We start from the raw sequence: 18,192 nt of genomic DNA, 5'->3' as shown, positions 1-18,192 counted from the left end.
TTTCCTGGATAGATATCATTTATCAAAATTATATAAACAATCAAAGTTAATAATATTGAGTATTAAATATTTAATACACAAATCTTAGTGTCATAGTCAATATTCATAGTACAATTATCTCTATTTACATTCATTTGGAATGTTCAACTTTGTACATTCGAGAGTTTCAAATAATTGATATACAAAATGCAATAATATCCAATATCATGTTAAATTTTTCATCGAAATCAAAATATTTAAAAAGTATTTTAGTCAAAAATGCAATTGGTATTTGCTTCAATCTGACACAGCACCGTATTGTAGCGATGGGACACATAATTGTTGAAGACGCATTGATTGAATTTTTGCAACTCAAGTACCATCTAGCTCAAGTTTTGTTGTTGTACTCAGAATTTTTTTTAAAGTTTACAATATGCAATTGAAAACTGCCTCGAGTACCATCTCCTATTAATCTGTCCATAGTTCACAACAAATTGGTATAATCAATGTAATAATATATTTAGATGTACATTTTTGATATTCATATTGGTGTTATCAACAACTATTTATTGCCGAGAAATTAAGTGGTTCTCCATATAGAATCACTCATTCTCCAGAATCGGAGAGTTCAGACAAATAATTGGTGACATACTTAGAAATGTACTTCTGGTATATACCAATTTGGTATTGGTAGAATTTTTTTTATAAATCAATATTTGAATGAAAACTGGATTCTTGATTTTAGGCACTTCTTTATTACTTTTTCAACATTATCAAACTGCTATAACTAAAAGTACATTATCGACCAAGAATGACACCGTCTAAATCTTGATAATTGTTCGTAAATCTAAACTAGGGCAATTTTTGGCGTTTAAAAGCATATCCATCTGTTGGCCGACATGGTTGTACGAGTAACCGAGTTCTAACCTACGAGTTGATAAATAATATTCACATGTCTTATAACACAAATAGATATAGACAAATTATAGATTTACTCAACATTTTTAAATGAATGGTATTTTGTAATTATTCCCAGGCTTTTTCTTTATAAACTAGTTGTGAGACCACAATAATTTGGGTTTTTATATTTAAAACTAAGCGTAGGAAGGTCAGACTAACATAATAGGAAGAGATCACTTTTTCGATTTCGATGATATTTATGTTGGTTTTCAAGTTTAACCACCAGGCCAATGAGACTGTAATAATTCATCACGTCAGACTTAAAAATAAGTACAGTGTTACCCGAATATAATGAATTGATATCCATCCCATATTTTTATATCACTGGTAAATGTGACTAATGAGTCATAGTAAATCTTGGTCATCTCAGACTCAGCGAAATTATACATAACAAATATTTCACTCTGAGTAATGTGAAAAAAGCAACAATGCATCTTCAAAACTTTTCCAAGATTCTCGTACATTATACTAAAAATATGAAAGGAAGCCTGTGAAAAAAGCTCTAGGGAGAGAACGTTAGACTGTCAATTCAAGCTTTGAAGTTGCAGCTTGGTTTTGCGGAGATAATCGCAACTGTTGGGATATTGGTGGCGATTGCGTGTTCATGTCTCTGTATTTGACACAATTACACAATTTTATCCCTACAAAAATAAGTATAAAATTACTATCTTCCCCCGACGCACTGTTGTATCAATTATTGCATGAACCGAACGAAATTGTTGCAGTGTTCAGTTCCAGGATTAACAGTGCGAAAAAATCCACAGACAGTTGAACAATTTCTTTAGTCATAATGTCTTCTGGTTGAAGCCCAGATAAAGAATATCCATACCAAATTAACTTCAGTTCCAAGGTCATTGTGAGGCAAAAGGTAACATTTCTCATAACAATGGCCCCAATGGACATGTTTACAATCGACATAGCCTTTAGACATCAAGCTGAAGAAAAAATGAGAAATATTTGGACCCACCGTCTCAAACCACGATCATGCTTGTGTTGATAGTGTAGATGGTCTGCGGATCAAACCCCTGAAATCCAGATTTTCACGAACAGTGGATCAAAACTCTGTATTCTTCGTACAAACTTTGCGCACCATGTTTTATTTGATTTTGGACTGATCAGACTTCTGATGACAATCTTTAATAATCAGTAATCAGAAGGTCTCAGGTTCAGGCCCCAGTCGAGGTCGATTGATTTTTTTGGGGATCGTTTTTTTTTTCCTCGTATTTTTCTTTCTTGTTTTGTCTGACACCTTTAATACACACGTGTTCAGATCTTTATCTTACACCGGTGCCTGTTCCTTAATTTCTGAATTTGATATTCTTACAAATAAACCCATGTAATGAACGGGACATTGCGCCAGTTCATACAATATATAGGCTACTGAAATAAAATGCAGTGGAACCCACATCCATTTGTTTTTTTTTTTATATGGTGCATAAATGTATGTATATGTCCCTCTCCTAAATCTGTATTTTCTCTGCTCATCCTTGTTTTTATATAAAATTCAAGATTTGAATCATAATTCGGATACAACGAAAGTCAGACTCGACCGCCCTCTCCTTCAAATTTGTTATATCTGGGTTGCACTGTACTTTTACTTTAGAGAGCCAAATGACGAACGTTGACATTTTTTTTACCTATCGTTTTAGAAAACTGCCCTGTTTCTAATGGTGTAATACATTTTGATTTTGATTACTTGGACATTCAGGATAATATCTTTTATTGCATTTTTTTTTTTCATAACGGGGATATTCAGAAAAATTATAATAGACAACCTACATAACGACGCACTCGTATTTTTTAAAATAGAATATGATTTCTTATAGGTTTGGATAGCTCTTTATTTAGTTCATAAAATATTCTGGCTAAACAAAAGAAATCGAATATTCTTCACTACAATCTTCCCTATCGTGTCGCTTCCAAATTTGATTCTTGTTTTTATCTTTTCACCTCCAATTTTCATTCCTTTTATATTTGGGTCGTTTGTTTTTAAAATTGTTATAACTGCCCTTTCCAATTATACCTGATCATTTTTGGATTGAATGCTACTCATAATCATGATAGGGTGATAACTAAATTAAGTATATTTTGATATATCCACCTCGATCTGGGAAAAGATTGCTCTCCAAATTATCAAGTATTATATTTTTTCATTTATTCTTTCTATGTAAAAACTATTTACACATGATATTGTTTCCAAAATAACCAAGCTCTGTGTCTAAAACATTTTTCAATAACTTGGGTTTGGCCATAGTCAAACATACATAGGGGGAGTACGTAAAATAAGATTTTTAAAGGTAATTTAAATCCTCAAATTGGAGTTGGGGAGGGAAAGTGGGTTGGGAGAAATTGTTTAGAGATAGAATTGGTTATCACTTAAATTCTTCCCTTCCACCCCCCCCTCTCTCTCTCTCTCTCTCTCTCTCTCTCTCTCTCTCTCTCTCTCTCTCTCTCTCTCTCATTCTTTCCTTCTTTCTTTCTTTCTGCTTATGTGTTTTTGCATGTATGATTGTGTGTATGTTTTTTTTTCTTCTGAAACTGGAACAATCTATCTCTCCTTCCTCATTATCTTTTTCTCTTTTTAATGTCATGTGCGCGTGCGTGTTTGCATGTGTTTGTGTTTATTTTTTGTATACCGTCTTTATATATCTATATTTCACTCTTTGCCTCTATCTCTCTCTCTCTCTCTCTCTCTCTCTCTTTCTCTCTCTCTCTCTCTCTCTCTCTCTCTCTCTCTCTCTCTGCCTTTCTCTATATTTATCTCTTTTCCCACCCTCTTTTCTCCCTTTCTCTCTGAAGGCGACATGGTAAAGTAAACAAAGCATTTCTTGGAAGAAGACCTAGCTTCGGGCATATAGCTTTCTGCATATCCTTTTCCTGTGTGTATGTTTAATAAATAATTATGATGCTTTTTTTTAATATGGTGTATAAATATATGTTTAGTTCCCAGCTCTAAATCTGTATTTTGTATGTTCATCATTGTTTTTATATTAAATTCAAGATAAGAATCATAATTCGGATACAACTATTGTTTTTACCTGCTTCAACACTATTCTATGCACTTATTTTTAAAATCAAATATTTCTAATGCATATACTCCCCCCCCCCCCCCCCCCCCCATCCCTGCCCACCGACACATACGCACTTCCGTCTCGCTCTTAATTAATTCAATGTTCCTTATATTCTGCTATTGTGTACGTAAAACTTTTACTCAAAGAATTTTGAAAGTGAGCATCAAGTGTCTAGACATTTTTGATTGCCTTTTTGGTATAAAATGTAAACGTAAACAACTTTAGGCAGGTTCATTTTCAGGCTCCGATAAGTTATTATCCCAAAAAATCAAACATTTAATTTTTAAAAAGAAACTGAAAAGCTTTTGCCACAGGAAATAACCACTTATTGAGAACAATAAAAGTGGGATGTCAAAATGTTACATATAATCTTAGTGGAAGTGTAAAACCACTCTTCGGGAGGACTGAATACATACTTTGTGTAATTGATCTTCTGGTTTCAGAGTGATGGTATCTTATTTTATAGTCTAAATAAATGATAGGCGTCAATAAAGATCATCCATTCTTGCTCTTCTACTTCCTGTAACACTAATAATCTACCTATACGGTCTGCTACTAAAAATAATTATGCCATCTTATGATTCAATATGTAACCTATTCATTATTAGTCCTCCGAGGAACCATGCATATATCCATGTATATATATATATATATATATATATATATATATATATATATATATAATATAAACTCCTAAACCATAAGAGATAAACCAGTGGAATCATGTAGTGATGATATGATGAGGTGGTGTCCAAGCCAAAAATACTAAGCTTATTGCGGAAATATGATACTTGGGTTCAATTTTTATGTTTTATTAGGAGAAAAACATATAATCCCTCAGACCTTCATCTCTTCCAGTTCCAAACTCATTGGTAATGTGTATGTAACCAATCCTTTGGAGGACTAATAATGAAAAGGAAACATTATTTTTATTTTTAGCAACAGGGTGTAAAGGTAGATTCTTAGGATTACGGGACGTAAAGGAGCGAGGATGTATGATCATTATTGACGACCAGCATATTTAGACTAGAAAATAACATGCAATTAATCTGAAACTAGAATATCAATTACACAAGTATGCATCCAGTCCTCCGGAAGAGTGGTTTTACACTTCCAATGAGAATGGAACCATTTTTTGAGATAACAATTTGTTCCCTATGCCGTTTTCATGCTATCGGCCAAACTTGATGAGTATAATGATATAACACGAAAAAGAGGCCAGTTGTCACTCAAGGACAGTTGAAGGTCATTAAAAGATGCCAAAACAGTTTGATTGGAAGTTACATTAATAAAACAGCTACAGAAACGTAGACTTCAAATTTTACTTCGCCTCCGTAATTCGCGTAAAGATGTTTTTTATATATATAAAACACATATTTCTCTTTATTTTATTTATTTAGGTTCTAAGAGGTTAAATGTAGATCTAGAGAATAGTCAACAATCTATTTAGAATAAAGATGTTTAAAAATACCAGCACGCTATCACACAAAAAAAACATAAGGTAAGTAGATCTATCTTTGCAAACATATAAATTTCAGACTGTAGAGTAAATGTTTTAATGCTTGTTGTTTATGCCCCTTGTGTGGAATGACCTGTCCAGAAGGATAAGAGAAGCGAAATCTATTGATAGTTTTAAATCAATCATAAAGCACAATTTTTTTACCGTTACATTTTCATGATATTGATAGGATATTGAATACACTGCTGCTATTGATATCATTGTTGTGTACGTTTAATATGTGTAACTTTTGTATATTTATTTGTAACGTAGATTGGGCATCAAACAGTGGTGAAAATACGCGATATAAATGTCATGTATTATTATTATCATTATTATTATTATTATTATTATTATTATTATTATTATTTATTATTATTATTATTATATTAATTATTATTATTATTATTATTATTATTATTATTATTTTTTTTTTTTTTTTTTATTTTTTTTTTTTTTAATATTATTATTCAGAAAAGTAGGGAATTTGAATTTGAAAAACAACATTTATTCTTTTTTTTTAAAAACCGAATCAACTCAAACTATCTCTGATTAAATATATGGTCATAAATTGTATTTCCAGCACCTCCACCATTCCGTCATAATCCCGTTTTGAGACGGTGGGTCACAATAAATGATGATTAATGCATTTTCAAGAGTTTGGTTGATGTATTTTCCAAACATATCAAAAGATAATGATGAAATATGAGAGCCGATAGCCTCATAGAAGAATTGCTAGACTTCGGATCGTAGAGTCACATGTTTAGATACCAGATGAAACAGTGAGATTACTTTGCCAGACTACATACATTCTTACCTCCAACCTTTTTACCTAAAATCTAGCCCGGTGTTGGTTTCTTGGTAGGGCACTTAACACACAATTTATTGCTCTATTCTTCAGAGGATTGACTGAATACCTGATTACGGTCAAGTCTGGTGTTTGGAAGGCGAGTTGTATATTATAGATAGTATGCGCTTGGCTAAGAAGTTCACAATCCGGAAATATAATGGACCAACACACAAAACTATGTGTAACCTTGAACTTTAAGAGTCTGTTTATACAGTTTAGTCAGAATTACTCATGAACACGTGTGGCAAAAAGCAATAACAAAGACCTGAGTGAAGTCAACTTCATTTTATCTATAAAAAAAGACGCGTTACAGATTTCATTGCATATGATATGATTATCCAGGACTTTTGAATGTGACAGAAGGGTAGCAAAAGTGCCTTACTGTGCTAGGTTGATGTCAAGTTACAAAGTTCTATCTTGATTCCTTCATTGCATTCTCAAGACTTTTTGATCATCCCTCTTAGAAAAGCCTGCCGTGGGAGTATATTAAGCAATTTAAAACGCAATAAGCACTGTGAAACATTGTAGATGAACTATTTATTTATATCATATTTATTTATCATTTAATTAGTTGTTTATTTGTACATCTTATATTTTCGTGTATATTTTATGTATCACTCTATGTATTTTAAGAAGACTACGAGTCAGTCTGTCTCCTCTCTATACAAATACAAATAAATTCAGATTTCACTTTGGAAAATAAATGTGGCCATAAATCTCCTCGAAATCGATCGATCGATATTGGATGAATGAGATTTATGGCCAAAATATGTTTAAAATCTTTGTTAGTTTGCTGGTTTGTATTTTGTTCAGAGTCCGCCAGACTCAGTTAAGATAGATCGAAAATGGCGTCACTCGGGTCTTTGTTATTGTTTTTTTTTTTTTTTGTTTGTTTTTTGTTTTTTGCCATCCGCGTTTATTAGCAATGCTCACTAAACTGTATGAACCAGACTTTAAACGTTTAAGGTTACACATAGTTTTGTGTGTTAGTCCATTATACTTCCGGATGGCAATGTTGTGAGCTTCTTAGCCAAGCGCATACTATCTATTGAATGAATGCAAATTCAGTCTCTTAGTTTGTGAACAAAGAAAAATTACAATGACCTCTCTACAACGGGACTGGTATCTCGGTGTTAAGGCTTGTTTTTGAAATGATTATTGTGATTTTGTGAGTTTTGCTCACTCATAGAAATTATCGAGCCCGAAAATAAACGTTGCTGTATGCTGTCCTCTTAAAAGTATTCACTACAACTAAGGGATAGAATCTGTGATAACCGCATCCACCTAATTTGTGCCGATAGCCTCAGAACAGTATAATGTCGGGTTTGATTTTATGCTGAAAAATGAATTTACAGTCAAAAATATAAAACATAAGATTTTGTTAAATTTATTCGTTTTATTGCCGAAAATGGCGTTATAATCTTAACTTGTGAAAAAACGACAACGAAAATTGGATACTTTTTATTATTTTAATTTCAAATTAACTAGTTCACCCCGACACAAAATCGAATTGAATAGTATAGATAGCATGCGCTTGGCTAAGAAGCTGATAACATTACCATCCGGAAGTATAAAGGACTAACACACAAAACTGTGTGTATCCATGAACGTTTATAGTCGGGTTAATACAGTTCAGTGAGCATTACTCATAAACGCGGATGGCAAAAAACAATAACAAAGATCTGAGTGACGTCTATCTATAGAAACGTCGTGGCATCATACTTCTACTCTTCCATTCCAAAATCCTTGGAAGTGTGTATGTGACCAGGCCTTCGGATGACTAATTATGAAAAGGTTACATAATGAATCATATTTTTTTAGTAGCAGGATGTATAGAATGATTCTTATGATTACAGTGCCTAAAAGAACAAGGATGGATGATCTTTACTGACGACTAGAATATACTTAGACTATAAAATAAGATGCATTCACTCTGAAACCAGAGTTACACAAGGTATCAGAAAATGACAACAGAGAATAAGAATTTGTATTCTCTATTGTCTTCTGGTACTTTTCTACTCACTTCATTTTCTGTTATTATCAACATAATTCTTGCTCTACTCATTTTTCTGAATTACACATGGTATGTATTCAGTCCTCCGGAAGAGTAGTTTTACACTTCCAATGAGATTGGAACCAGTTTTTTTGACATGACATCTTTGTTCCCTATTGGTGGCGGGTTAACGTGACACGTGACCTTCTAGAAAGTTCCTGCGATAGAGACCCAATTATTTCCATTTCCAAATAGCGTTTCGCACGCAATTTCCGTTATTCCATTTTAGAAGGAGTGTAAATCCACATTTCCCCTGGTGACAGCTAGTGACAGGAGTTCTCTTGTTAACCCATTTTTCGTTGTGCACATGAATGTTGTTGTCCTAAAATTGGGAAAAAGTGTTTATCGTAAAAGACATAAAAACGTGAGCTTTTGTATAGAGTAATATCCACAACACGTGCTCAATGCGTATTACAAGCGATCCATAGCCAACAACAGCACTTAACAGGTAGGACGAGTCATTAGGCCTATCAGGGGATATTACAATTTGTCCGATAGAGACATCGCTACTGACGGATAGGTAGCCTACTCATTTTACACATGAGTAAGGTCCTTTTCCAAAGACTCAACTATGTGCTGTTCATAGCAGCAATCAAACTCTAGACCTTCTGATCCCAAGGCAAGTGTCATACCACTAAACTACATAGCCGTACAAAAAAAAAATAAACATACCATACCTATCCTTCGCTGTTGACGATTTTTTGACCTTTCGTCCAATTCAGTAATATGTCGGGCACTGATTATAACGCAAAAAATGCTTGCCTTTTATGACACGACGAGACCCCGAATTACTACGCCACCGGGCCCAACATATTAGTATACGAAGTGGTTATTCCGTATCAGATACTGAATAGTGCAAAACCACTATTCAGTATCCATAAGGAACACTTTTTTTATAGAGAGAATGAAAAGTGAGACAATCTCCAATGAATGTAAATAAACTGCTTATCTACTTCCAGATTGAACACGTGCAGTAACTGACAGTCCGATATTTTCATAACTGAAGGTGTCAAAATATTTTGATTGTTATTTTTTAATTACTGCTATTGCGCAATTGACATAATTCAAAATATCAAAATAAGAGTGGCATTCAAATAATTTTTTTTAATGTCTAAATCGACATGATTAAATGTCATTAACAGTGCAGTGACACTATGACTTGGTGGTTAAGCTGTTTGACTCTGAACTCAAAGGTCAGGAGTTCAAATCCAAATAGGGGTGACTTTTTTTCTTTTTCAATATTAAAAAAAATTCCTCCCGTCTTTTAATGTTTTTAAAACTTTTATTTTAAGCATTTTATTTGCTTGTAATATACTTTAATGTTTGTATTATATTATTGTTCTTTTTATATTATTGTTGTTGTAATTATATTATTTATTATTATTATTATTATTATTATTATTATTATTATATTATTATTATTATTATTATTATTATTATTATTATTATTATATTATTATTATTATTATTATTATTATTATTATTATTATTATATTCATTATTATTATTATTATTATTATTATTATTATATATTATTCATTATTTATTATTATTATTATATTATTATTATTATTATTATTATTATTATTATTATTATTATTTTATTATTATTATTATTATTATTATTATTATTATATTATTATTATATTATTATTATTATTATTATTATTATTATTATTATTATTATTATTATTATTATTCTTGTTGTTGTTGTTGTTGTTGTAATAGTCATCATCATCATTATTATGATTATAAATTTATTTTTAAAAATCAAGTAGTAGATATTTAATCAGTTATCAATTTGTTACGAATATCGTTTATGTGCTATAATCTCGTTGTTGTTTTTTGTTGGTGTTCTCTTCTATTGTTTATTATTTTTTTTAAATCTTGCTTTTTTCTGTTTGTCTCATTTTCTGTTGTTGTTGTTTGTTTGTTTTGTCATCTAAGACAAATCCAATTCATTATAAATATGTGGCCAGGCTTTCTGCCGTTATTAATTGAGCGATGTACTTCCGTGAATTAATTGCCGTATTATATTGAAATTTACAAGACAATAATAATAACACTAATAATAATGATAATAATAATAATAATAATAATAATAATAATAATAATAATAATAATAATAATAATAATAATAAATAAATAATAATAATAATAATAATAATAATGATAAATAATAATAAATAATAATAATAATAATAATAATATAATAATAATAATAATAATAATAATAATAATAATAATAATAATAATAATAATAATAATAATAATAATAATAATAATATATAATAATATATAATATAATATAATAATAATAATAATAATAATAATAATAATAATATGATAGATGATAATAATAATAATAATATAATAATATATATAATATAAATAATAATATAATATAATATGTATGAATATTAAATATATACTGAATATCAGACTACAATTGACATCTATTTACTGAATACACGTGGTGTTTTTTAGAGTTGTTTCTTATTTTACGAAACTTGCCGAAACCCGACAAAGTTAACTTTTGACAATTTCGGTAGGTTTTGAAAAATAAAAGTACCTTCTGGGCTCACTGTCTACTGTTATCAACCTCTCGCAGTCCCAGATTCAATCCTTATCGGTGTCCAAATCCCAGGTTCATCCCCCCCCCCCCCCCACTGCTGCCTACTTCCCATAACTTTGTCCGGTTTCGGCGGGTTTCGTATAAAACTAACCACCCCCCCCCCCCTTGGTATTGCTTTTTTACGAAACCGAGAGTCCCAGGTTCACTCCCCACCGGTGTACACTTCCCTGAATCTCAGCTTCACCCCCCACTGTTGCCTACTTCCCATAACTTTCTCAGATATTCCCGGGTTTCGTCGGGTTTCGTAAAAAAGTAATTTCTTTTATATGAAACTCGCTGAAACCATAGTCTCAGGTTCACTCCCCACTGGTGTACACTTCCCTGAGTCTCAGGTTCACTCTTCACTGTTTGCTTACTTTCCATAACTTTGCCGCATATTGTCGGTTTTCGGGAGCTTCGTAAAAAAGACCCCCCTAAACCCGCCGAAACCCAGTCCCAGGTTCACTCCCCACTGGTGTACACTTCCCTGAGTCCAAGATTCACTCCCCACAGCTGCCTACCTCCCATAACTTTGTCGGGTTTCTGCGTATCTCGGAAGAAACACCGTATATACTGAATAGTACAAATCACTATTCAGTATCAGATACTGAATAGTGCAAATCACCATTCAATATCAGATACTGAATAGTACAAATCACTATTCAGTATCAGATACTGAATAATGCTAACCATTAGTATACGCGTACACAGATAGCGTAGTATTAAAATGCTATTGAATATACCGATTTTTATTTAATTAAATAGTCTGATGTCACGTCGCCCAGCAACGGCGCGCAGCGTGGTTCTAAACAAAGAAAATCGGTACTTTTTATTCTTCATGCATATGTTATGTGATCAGAATGTATAAAAGTCCAAACAAGATCATATTATTTGTAATGTTTTTCTCCTCTGGATACACTTTTATGCTCGTCGGAGAAATATTTCATAAGGGCGTCCGCCATTGTTCCGATAGTTCAGAGCCAGTTACTAAGTTACCATGCGTCATTACGAGGGTAGTGACTTCATGACTGTTGTAGCCTATTCTGGGTAGTCGACATAACAGTTGTTAATCATGGATCGACTTCACGTTGTTATAATGGACAATATTTTGAGTTGGTTAGAGAGTATTTCCATTTCAACAATGAGCCCATAACAATTTGGGTTATCAGACCTACAAATCAGTACACGTTGACTCTGACCCGTTTCTAGTTGTGTTAGAGACAAAAACAACATCTCTCAATATCTTCTACGTGTAGCCTATACGAAACTCTCAAATCATACCAAATATGCGCACGTATCGATGAAAATCCCATGTTAGTTCGTTCTTGTAATTATTACAAGTTTTTCACCAATCAAGAGACGGAATTAGGAAAAAATGCATCATTTTGACGCGTAGGTACTTATTTGCAGATCTGATAACTCAAATTGTTATGGGTCCGTTGGTTGTACTGGAAATACTCTTAAACTAAAGCAAGATATTGCAACATTACAACAATGTCAAAACAATCTCGTAATTGTGTTCAGCTATCAGACCTATAAATATGAGCACGTCGCATTCACTCAATTAAACATCCTAGTCTTAACCCAAATTCCATAATGTTTTTGTGACTATAAATTCGGCTTTTAGTTTTCGAGATTCATAATCCTCATTGATTTCCAGTACTTTTAGTAGTAATAGGGATCTACAGTCGTGGCGTCACTTCCCTCGTAAAGGCACAAGGTAACAGCAACTAGTTCTAAACTATCGGAACAATGGCGGACGCTCTTACTCTTATGAACTACTTCTCCGACGAGCATAAAAGTGTATCCAGATGAGAAAAACATTATAAATCTGATCATGTTTTGACATTAAACATTCTGATCACATGACATGTGAAAAAGTTCTAGCCAGCATGAAGAATAAAAAATACCAATTTAGAACCAAGCTGCTCGTTGCTAGGCTGACGTGACCTCAGACTATAGATAGTATGCAGATGGCGTCACTCAGGCCTTTGTTATTGTTTTTGCCATCCGCGTTTGTGAGTTGTTCTCACTAAACTGTATTAACCAGACTATAAAAGTTCATGGTTACACAGAGTTTGTGTGTTGGTCCGTTATAATTCCGGATGGCAATGTTGTGAACTCCTTGGCCAAGCGCATTATATCTATTGGATCCCATTGAGTACAATGTTTTGAGGTGAAATTGACCCAGCTAGGCTTACCGACAAGTCAAGTAGTCGCACGACGAGAGATTTGCAGACTAAAGAAACAATTACAGCAGCACGCGATGCATTGGAGGAACTTTGGATCCGTTTGTTTTTTGTTTTTTTTTTTGTTTGTTTTGTTTTGTTTTTTACAATAACTACTATGTTACTAGTGTGCACCTTGTGTGAGTGTGTCTATGTCAATATTGTATTGTTATAAATGTGTAACCACATGACAAATTGCCACTTTTTGGGGGACAATAAAGATATATTATTATTATTATTATTATTATTATTATTATTATTATTATTATTATTATTATTATTATTATTATTATTATTATTATTATTATTACTATTATTATTATTATTATTATTATTATTATTATTATTATTATTATTATTATAGTCTCAAATAATTATTATCAACTGCAATCTAGTGGGAAAGATGGAGATGGGCAGGTCATGTGCTGCGAAAGGAAGCAACAGTCTCCCACGAGTGGCCTTGATTTGAATAAAGTATGTGGTCTTGTGGTATGCCACTCGCTTCCGGATCGGAAGATCCTGGGATCGAGCCTCACTCGGCGCATAGTTGAATCCTTGGAAAAGAATCTTTACTCATATTCTCTCACCTTACTCAGGTGTAAAATGAGTACCTGGTCGTTTACAGCGTTGTCTCTGTCCAAAAAAAATTGTAATATCGCCGAACAGGCGCCATGTCACGTCCTACATGCTAAGTGTTGCTGTTGGCCACGGATCCCTTGTAAAGCGCTTTGAACACGTTTCGTGGATATTGCGCTATATAAAAGCTCATTTATTTTTAGATTTTAAAATAAAGACTTGGAAGACCTGAGAGAAATGTTGACATAACATGTTTGTTCCCATTTGAAAAACAACACCAGGAAGATAGACGAGATCGTAGTCTTCCATTACTTATAATCCGACACATCGTTAAAAGATATGTCACGGTATAAGGGCAAGGCGAAGATTAACAAAAGAAAAAGAAAACATTTATTTATATCCACTAAACGTGCTCAAAGCTCTTTACACGGGGTCCTTAACCAACAGGAACACTAAACATGTAGGTCGAGACATGACGCCTGCTAGGCGACATTTTATATTTTTTTCAGACAGCGACAACGCTGTTAACGTCGGGTAATCCTTTTACACCCAAGGACGATATGTGAATCTGAGTAAAGAGCCTTTTCCAGGAACTCAACTATGCGCCGCTCAGAGCGGTCTCGAATCCTGGATCTTCCGATCCAACGGTGAGAGTCATACCATTAGAGTGTATTTAAAACTGCCAGATAACAATAGAGAATAAAAACTTTTGTGGCATTGGGGAGTCGACTCTGGAGTGGTGGATTGTGTCGATTGTAGAGCGTCCCTATCGTGGCCAGGCGGAGGTGCCGTAACAGTCGGGTCATGGGTTCGATTCCCAAATTTTGGAAACGCTTTATTCTCTCTTGTCTCCTGGCACTTTTCTACTCACTTTATTTCTTGTTATCTTGACGCAAAAACGACAAAAAGGCGAGGAGACACTAAAAAAACATGGAATAGTAAGAGAACTATTAAAAAACAACAGAAGATAGGGTTAAAGCGTAAACTTTGTAGACTGTGTTTACTTGTAGTCTGACAGTCCCTTAGAATTACGTGGGATATAAAGTTCTGCCCCCCCCCCCCCCAGGAAAACGCGACCGATGCGGCCGCATAATTTGCCACTTACCGCAATGCGGCCGCATAATTCACCTTTTACCGCATAATTATGCAAAATATGGTTTTTATCGTGAATTTATGACCATTGTATGAAGAAAAATGAAACCAAAAAAGTCCGACGATGTTCCCAAATACGTGACAGTGACTTCCATTTAACTTTAAAGGGATGCTATTCCAATTCCAATTCCAAGTGTACGATGTGATTTGTCTTCTTGAGATCTACCCTGATAAGCTGCTCCTGTCTCCACGTTGGGATCAACTTGAGAGCCTCACAACGCTGAAAACTGTACCCGAGGAGGAGATCAAGAGGTAGACCCGGCAGCTTGGGGCCCCTCGCGGTGAAGAACTCCATCACCTCTTCTGTTGACGTGCCACATTTTTGGCAGTCCATTTCTGATGAAGTGCCAGCTTTGGCTGCTTGTTCCAAGTGGTACATATACACCACGATCAACAGCGCTGATGCTGAGCGCAGTTTTTCTGTTTACAATCTGATATTGTCAGACAGGCGCAGGAGTCTTAGTACAACGTCTCTACGACTTCTAGCTTGTCTGTGCTACAACAAAAAATTAAGTTTTGAATTTGCGTTGTAGTTCTTTATTTTTGAATTGGTTAAATGTAAATAAAGCAATGGAAAAATTTAGACAGCGATTTATTACGTTTTTCTTGTTTTGAATATTTTGTAATTTCCCTTGCATAATTTGCCTTTTTTTCCCCGCATAATTTGCAATATCTCCCGCATAATTTGGGATATTTTTTTGCATATTTCCGGGGGGGCCAGATAAAGGGGTAAATACCAAAATAGAGTAAACATATCTTAATTTTACTTGTCTTTGAATTTTATCACTTTTAAGTATAATTGAGGAGTTTGTTGTAGGTGAAACTGACCGTAGCCATTGTTAAGTTATAGCCTGACACCGACCAAAAATGATGTCAAAATGCCAGTCTTTTGCCACAAAAGAACATAAATCGTGAGTTGTATTCAAGAGTTCAACCAATGGGATCACTTGTTTCCTTGAGCTCTAATAACGACAACTCACTAGACGCTACGTCAAACTGCCAGTCCTAGAGGGTTCTAGTGTCGGGCTATATGTTAACGATGGCTACGAACTGACCCAGCTTGCATCCCAAAACAAGTAATCGCATGCCGAGAGACATGTAAATTAAAGGAACTAAAATATGCAGCAGCACGTCTTGCAAACAGCGGAAATTCGGATTCGTCTGGCTCAAAGAATTATCATCAGTCTTGTAGTCTAGTTAAAAAGATGAAGATGAATCGGTCATAATGTGCTGCGAATGTCTTACACAAATGGCTTGACGTAAATCATCATCATCATCATTGCCTTTTTCACCCTGGGTCAGGGTATAGGCGACAAACAGTTTCCATCCTTCTCTATCCTGAGCTAACTTTTTTTTTATCTCATTCCATGTCTTATCACTTTTCTGTATATCAGCTTCTTTAATTCTTCTCCGTCTTCCTCGTGGCCTTCCCCTTGATCCTTGTCCTGAGGGTCCCAGTCATAGCACTCTATAGAGTATATAGATAGCATTGGTCCCAGTCCAATACTTTCTTTGATATAGTGGAGTCATTCTTTCTAAGCGTGTGTCGAATCCACTTCCATCGTCTTCTTCCTATTTCCTCTCCCACTGGTTTCTTCTGTTTTGTTTACCATACTTCTTCATTTTTCATGTGTGTGAGTATTATATGTGTATTGTGTGTGTCCTTTTGTTTTGTTTTGCTTTGGTTATTTTGTTTGGGGTTCTTTTTTAATTTTTTTTTTTTTTTTTTGGGGGGGGGGGTGGTTGATTTGTTTTTAAAACAAGAACCTAGCATTTATTCGCACTATATCGAAGTAAAGTTAAACCTGAGTTAAATAATATGATATGTTGCTGTAAATTCAATTTCCAGCGCTAATTCATCCCGACATGATATTGGTGTCAAAGGTTGGGCCACATTCTAACTTTAAATTCACCATTTAACATTCGTCGATATCATTTTCGAAATTGACCAAATTGTGAGTTAATAAATACTCTTCAACAGTCGTAACGTCACTTCTTTCCTAATGACGCATGGTAACTTAGTAACACTGGCTCTAAACTATCGGAACAATGGCGGACGCCCGTATGAAATATTTCTCCGACGAGCATAAAAGCGTTTCCATAGGAAAAAAAAACCACATAAATTTGATCATGTTTTGAATTTTACACATTCTGATCACAAGGCATATGAAAAGGGAATGAAAAGTTCTAGCCAGCATGAAGAATAAAAAGTAATGATTTTCTATTTTTAGAACCAAGATGGCCGCCGTTGCCGGGCGGCGTGACATCAGACTACTGAATCCTATTGTCTTGCTCAAGCCAAACAACGAAAGTACACGAAGCAATCTCGAACTCAGGACCTTCCGCGTCGTAGTGCACTGTCTTAACCACTCACCCCATCCCACTCCTCCCACTTAAAGACATCTAGTTTAACTCAGCATGAAATACCGATTTGATGAGGCAAGTTACAAATGCAGCCGAGTGCAAAAGAAGGAGGTGGAGAGATGATGAGTTGCGAACGGAAAACACTAACCTGCCTCGCATGAGTAATATAATAAATGTGTTACAACACATAAAACAATGAGTCAGCTAGTTTCAGAATTTTAATGCTTGATAATAATCAACGTTCCATCCAACAAAAAAAAACAACAATGGCCGATTGCCGGTCTACCCTTCCGCCCACTACTTTACAGTCATGCGCAAGGCACCAAATAAGGGAGGTAACAATTAGATTGGTTTGAGTATTTTCAACAAGTAACTTTGACGTAAACATCCCGATAGAACACAACTAGAAATACATAGACTTGGTAGAGATCCATTGATAAACAAAGTCAGAAGATGGCGTTTAAGTGTAGCATCGTTAACTTTTAGCCTGACACTAGAACCTTCTAGAACTTACCGTTTGAAGTCATTTTAAAGGTTCGTGCAGCGTCTAGGGAGTTGTCATTAGTAGAGCTCAAGGAAACAAGTGATTCCATTGGTTGAACTAGTCAATACAACTCACGAGTTGTTTTCTTTTTTCAGCCAAAGACTTGTCTTTTGACGTCAATTTTTGTCAGTATCAGGCTATGAGTTAACGATGGCTACGGTTTGAGACGCGGAGCAAACTTAACATCACTGCTAATTTTTACACGCAGATTGTTCATATCGCTTCAATCTCTCGTTTTATTTTACTTAAAAAATTAAGATGAAAAAATAACAAATATTTACATTATGGGGCATCGTGGCCCTG

The sequence above is a fragment of the Berghia stephanieae genome, chromosome 7, assembly GCF_034508935.2.
Source record: "Berghia stephanieae isolate SIO BIC M18660-M18661 chromosome 7, UCSD_Bste_1.3, whole genome shotgun sequence".
NCBI classification, from domain to species: Eukaryota; Metazoa; Mollusca; class Gastropoda; order Nudibranchia; family Aeolidiidae; genus Berghia; species Berghia stephanieae.
The sequence above is the reverse complement of the archived record's forward strand: the minus strand, read 5'-3'. Positions refer to the sequence as shown.